The sequence below is a fragment of the Artemia franciscana genome, chromosome 9, assembly GCF_032884065.1.
Source record: "Artemia franciscana chromosome 9, ASM3288406v1, whole genome shotgun sequence".
In the NCBI taxonomy this organism is placed as follows: domain Eukaryota; kingdom Metazoa; phylum Arthropoda; class Branchiopoda; order Anostraca; family Artemiidae; genus Artemia; species Artemia franciscana.
In genome coordinates this window covers 40,832,318-40,838,317 of record NC_088871.1, presented here as the reverse complement: position 1 = coordinate 40,838,317, position 6,000 = coordinate 40,832,318, and the positions used below count along the sequence as shown (strand labels likewise).

Here is a 6,000-nt window from a genome sequence, read left to right as displayed (position 1 = left end):
CCAGCTCCTTGACATATAGTCGAAAGGTTGAAAGCTAATTGCAAGCTCCAGCTCCTTAACAAACAGCCAAGAAGTTGAAAGCTACTTGTGGGCTCCAACTTCCTAAGAAATAGTCAAAAGGTTGAAAGCTTCTTAGCAGCTCTAACTCCAGATTCTTAACAAAGAGCCAAGAGTTTGAAAGCTCCTTGTAAGCCTCAGCTCCTTATCAGATAGTCAAGACATTGAAAGCTCCTTGCAAGTTCTAGCTCCAGATTCTAAACAAAGAGCCAAGAGGTTGGAAGCTCCTTGAAAGCCTAAGCTCCTTAAAAGATAGGCATGAGGTTGAAACCTCCTTGTAAGCCCCAGCTCCTTATCAGATAGTCAAGAGGTTGAAAGCTCCTTGTAAGCCCCAGATAAAAGATAGTCATGAGGTTGAGATATCCTTACAAGCTCTAACTCCAGATTCTTAACAAAGAGCCAAGAGTTTGAAAGCTCCTTGTAAGCCTCAGCTCCTTATCAGATAGTCAAGACATTGAAAGCTCCTTGTAAGCTCTACCTCCAGATTCTAAACAAAGAGCCAAGAGGTTGCAAGCTCCTTGAAAGCCCAAGCTCCTTAAAAGATAGGCATGAGGTTGAAAGCTCCTTTTAAGCCCCAGATAAAAGATAGTCATGAGGTTGAGATCTCCTTACAAGCTCTAACTCCATATTCTAAACAAAGAGCCAAGAGGTTGCAAGCTCCTTGAAAGCCCAAGCTCCTTAAAAGATAGGCATGAGGTTGAAACCTTCTTGTAAGCCCCAGCTCCTTATCAGATAGTCAAGACATTGAAAGCTCCATGCAAGCTCTAGCTCCAGATTCTTAGCAAAGAGCCAAGAGGTTGAAAGCTCCTTGTAAGCCCCAGCTCCTTAAAAGATAGTCCTGAGGTTGAAAGGTCCTTGCAAGCTTTGCAAACTCCTTGCAAAGCCTAATGAGCTTATCTGACTTTAAATCTATTTCTGAATGTTTTAATCCCTTTGCAATAGCTATTTTCAAGCTAACGAGAAGTTTGTGTTCAAATAGGAGAAAGGATAAAGCTGAAAACTTGAAAAAAAATTCAAGCCATGGTTTGGGCTTTAGATCTATTCCCGAAAGTTAAATTTGCCTTGCTTCAACTTTTTGAAATGGCGAAAAGCAACAAAGCCGACTTAATAATTATTACATTAAGATGGTTTTACGATAAAAAAAATATGGGGGAAATGGATGGTGACTACCAGTGGCGTCAGCTTATGAAAATTTAGTGGGGATTAATTTTTTATTGTTAATGCGGTGGCAAATCTGTCATTTTTTCAGTTTTAATCCCTGGAAGTACCCCCAAAAAGCTATGTTTCAAATCTTAGAAGGGGGCCAAAAAATCTAGAAGGAATATTCCCTTCCCCCACCTTTCAATTGATGCCCCTGATGATTTCAACCCATCCCTAACATATGGTGATATATTACCCGGAGCATAGACACTATTCTAATAATTCTCGTCCAAACTTTCATAAGAATAGTTCAACGCTTTCGTTTTATTTATTCTATCAAAATGAAAATACATTTGTATTCATAAGAACGAACAACAACAAAATCAAAATTCATAAATTCTTCTGTTTCTAAAGCTAGAGGAGCCATTTTCTTTTTCTATTGAGAGACAAATAAAGTGTTCTGATTGGCTAATGATTTATTCCCACAATCAGAGGCGGTTCTTGGCCATCTTTCCATGATGTCTTGGCAGAAGTCATTCAATTGCTACCTGAAAGACAATAATGCATAATTAACTAATCAGTATATGGACGTACTTCATGTACGTGGATCGAGTGCTTCTATCATTATCTATAAGACTTAATAGTTTTCATGGAGAACCAGTATGCAAATAAAAAACATCCCAGGTCAAATATTTTGAAAGGAAAAACCACAGATCAAATGTTTCGAAAGTTCTCATTAGGATAATTATTTGGATTTGTTTTCGTTTTAATGCCTATATGATTTTTCATTCGACAAATCTTCCCTTAGTAATTTGCTAGGCAAAAATGCGAGGGAGGCTATTGCGCCCTCAAATTCACTCCTTACATCATAACTTTTATATAACGCTATTATCTATAACGCTATATAAATGCACTTTTGTGATAGTTGAATTTTCGCTCGATAGAGCTTCGGCTCTCTATGGGCCAGAATCTTTTTTGTTTTGTTTTTTTTGTGGGAAAAAATGCCAGGAATCGGTAAACCGTTATGATATGATCTCTTTCGTCACCTAAAAGTCACACAAGAATTTTAAATTTTCATAAGTATTTTTCAAAGACCACACTGCCTTTCCATGACGCAAAAATAGCAGTTCAAATAGGGATAAATCCTTTGATTAGACAGTGAAACAAACAATGATATCTTTTTGTCACTTTTTATCGTTGTTTTTTTCACTATCTAATAAAAGGATTTATCTCTATTTGAACTGATATTTTTGCATTTAACTTTCATTGGAGTGACTGGTAACTGGTTTGATACAAAAAACCCTGAGAGAAAATTAACACGAATGTGTGACCAACCTTTTTCGAAAAAGTAAGAAATTTCGTGTTTTTGTAGATAGTAGGTACCACTCTCGAAGCGTTCCAGGTTGGGTCCTTGCTATTTGGAAAGACAGGGACTTTTTTCATATAACTGTTGAAAACTGTGACTCAGAACGTAAAACAGGAGTCACTTTTCCACAAATTATGCAACATTCAGCTCTTTGATATCCCACTGCCAAAATTTTACTAACCCAAAAATGGTAGACACACCCAAGGCTGTTTTTAGGATTTTTGTTCAGCGAGGGGTTTACAAAAACAACTTTATAAACCCTTCAGAAATTAGTTATTTTTTACGAGTCAACAAAAGTCTCATGAGGGGGATTTTATACCTAATACCCCCCCCCCTTGGATACAGGCCAAGATACAATTGTGGGCTCTGCAAATAGTCCAAGAGCTGAAAAATGGATTGATAAAATAAACTTCAAGAAGACTGAAATATATAAAATAGATTCTGAAGTGGATTGTTTTACCTTGCCAGCAGGGTTGCCAACAGGACAGACTTTATGTCAAAAGGAAACATTCCCATCTGTCGGGATGCAATGACATGAAATGCCAAAAAAGTGACAAAACATAGAAATTTGGGACATCAAAATGGCAAAAAGGGACATATTTTGTAAATTTATGACACAAAACGAAATATTTACCAACTGGATATGTATTTTTGTATACAAATATCACTTTTCACCAAAATAGTGCTTGTCTCGTTTTTTTTTCTTTTTTTTTAGAATCCAGGTTTTGACAGGGATGTTGTAAGTAAAAACTTTTTCTGCCAAGTGAGGGACATATTTTGTAAATTTATGACACAAAGCGAAATATTTACCAACTAAATATATATTTTGGTAAACAAGGTATCACTTTTCACCAAAGTAGTGCTTTTTCTCGGTATTTTTTATTTTTATTTTTTTAGCATCCAGGTTTCGATAGGGATGTCGTAAGTAAAGAATTTTTCTCTTAAGTTGTGTGAAATTTATCAGTTAATCAACAAAAATTTTCCAAATAAGAATTGGTATCACCAAGTTTTAAAACCAGCCGTTCCTCGTTATTGCAAAAACTTCTAATCACTGTTTTCATTTGAAAATCATTTTTAAGCAGGGTACTAGCTACTGATTGGCTACTGTTATCTATTGCAGTCAGGGCCATTTACATGGTTTATTAAGGATTTTGGATATCAAAATAATATTCTTCCATTGCATTGATCTAACGGTCTTAAGTCTCAAGTAAAACTAGGGCTTGAACTGCTTCATTACCTTATCTAGCATATGGTTAAAAGGGCTACCAAACGTCGCGGAACTGTGCCACGCGTGGTGGAACTATGCTGCACACCATGTGCTCCAAAATATTCACCAGATGGTGAAAAGTGGCTGACCTCTTTAGGGAAGTTAAAATTGCAGGCTTTTCGCATTTGCTTTAAACCGACTTGCGAGTCAGGCAAAAATTTGGCGAATGTAAATGTGGATTTTCAAGCCCTTTACTCCAACCACATACCCATCATCTCCCTCTTACTCTGGATGTTATAGCTGTAGCTAGATTTATGTTATAGATCCAGATTTAGCTAAATTTAATTATAAATCTAGATCTAGAAATGGTATGGCTAAATTTAGCATCAAATTTTTTGTCTTTGAATCTAAATGTTGTCTTAATCTTTCTTTTGTTTCAATTTTGCTTTCGCCAAATAGTTTAATAAATTTGAGTAGCCAAAAAGCCATGTCTAGAGTCTCAAGTCCCTTGCTTAACCATGAATAATCTCAGTCATTGTTGATTAAGTAGTCGACACCATATACACTTTATTATAGCTATGCTTTAGTGTGCATACTATCATTTGTTTAAAGTACTTTCGACTGTAACCAAATACCGATTCTACTTCCCTAATGGTTTTACGGTATGAATTTGACTCTGACGGAATATTTATCAATACTTGTTATGAAAGATCAAGCTTTATGTTATTTTTCATGATGAAGCTTTCGTGTCTTAAATACTAATTCATTTATATATATATATATATATATATATATATATATATATATATATATATATATATATATATATATATATATATATATATATATATATATATATATATATATATATATATATATATATATATATATATATATATATATATATATATATATATATATATATATATATATATATAAATAAGTTGTTTGTGGGTTGTCTGTCTGTCTGTCTGTCCGCATATGACGCCTGGATTATTTCATCATATACCAATTCAAAAACGAATGTATTCAAGCAAGCCTACAACAAAAACTTTGAATGTATTCAAAGGTAAAAACTACAACAAAAACTAAAAAGAAAAAAAAAGAAAAACTAATAAAAAAACTAAAAAAGCAAAAAAACTAAAAAAACTAAAAAAAAAAAAATTAAAAAGGGAGAAAAACTGAAAAACAAAGGAGAAAAACAAAACTAAAGAAAATAAAAATAAAAATAAAAAAAAAACTAAAAAAAAAAGAAAAAACTAAAAAAAAGGTGAAAACCAAAAAAAACTAAAAAGAAAAAAAGGGGAAAAACACAAAAATTTATTTCATCATATACCAATTCAAAAACGAATGTATATACAGACCGGGACACCGGGACACAAATGACGACCGGTACACAGGGAATATAAATGACGACCGGGACACAGGGACACAACTACAACGGGGATGCCGGGGGCACAGGGGGATATATAAATGACGACGGGGACACATGGAATGTTCGATTGGCAATCACCACCAAAAAAGCTCAAGGGCAATCATTAGAATCATGAGGTATAACTAAAAAAAACTAAAAAAAGGTAAAAAACTAAAAACTAAAAAAAAAGACCAATTCAAAAACGAATGTATATACAGACCGGGACACCGGGACACAAATGACGACCGGGATACAGGGAATATAAATGACGACCGGGACACTCAAAGAGAAATTACAAACTGGGACACCGGGACACAAATGACGACCGGGACACAGGGAATATAAATGACGACCGGGACACAGGGACACATCATTAGAATAATGAGGTATATATCTGAATACGGATTGTTTTTCCCATGGACAATTATATGTTGCATGTTCAAGAGTCAGTAAACCTAACAATCTATTTGTATGCAACATATAACGTCATTATAAGGATTGAGCTGTATGCGTCATGAAGTTGTTTGTCGACTGATGTCATGTTTGTCAACTGATGAAATTACATACCGGGACACAAATGACGACCGGGACACAGGGAATATAAATGACGACCGGGAACCTCAAAGAGAAATTACAGACTGGGGCACCCGGACACAAATCACGACCGGGACACAGGGAATATAAATAACGACCGGGACATAGGGACACAACTACAACGAGGACGCCGGGGGCACAGGCGGGATATATAAATGACGACCGGGACACAGGGACTGTTCGAATAGAAATTACAGACCGGGACACAAATGACGACCGGGA

The 6,000-nt window shown here is 35.3% G+C and overlaps 1 long non-coding RNA gene across 1 annotated transcript in view; it reads right to left on the bottom strand.

Annotated features, from left to right (window-relative positions):
- Positions 1-1,506: 1,506 nt before the first annotated feature.
- Positions 1,507-6,000, bottom strand: part of LOC136031415 (uncharacterized) — a 69,948-nt gene continuing 65,454 nt past the window's right edge. The window contains exon 2 of the long non-coding RNA XR_010618505.1: positions 1,507-1,745. This is a non-coding gene — a long non-coding RNA (uncharacterized LOC136031415). The remainder of the gene's footprint in view (positions 1,746-6,000) is intronic.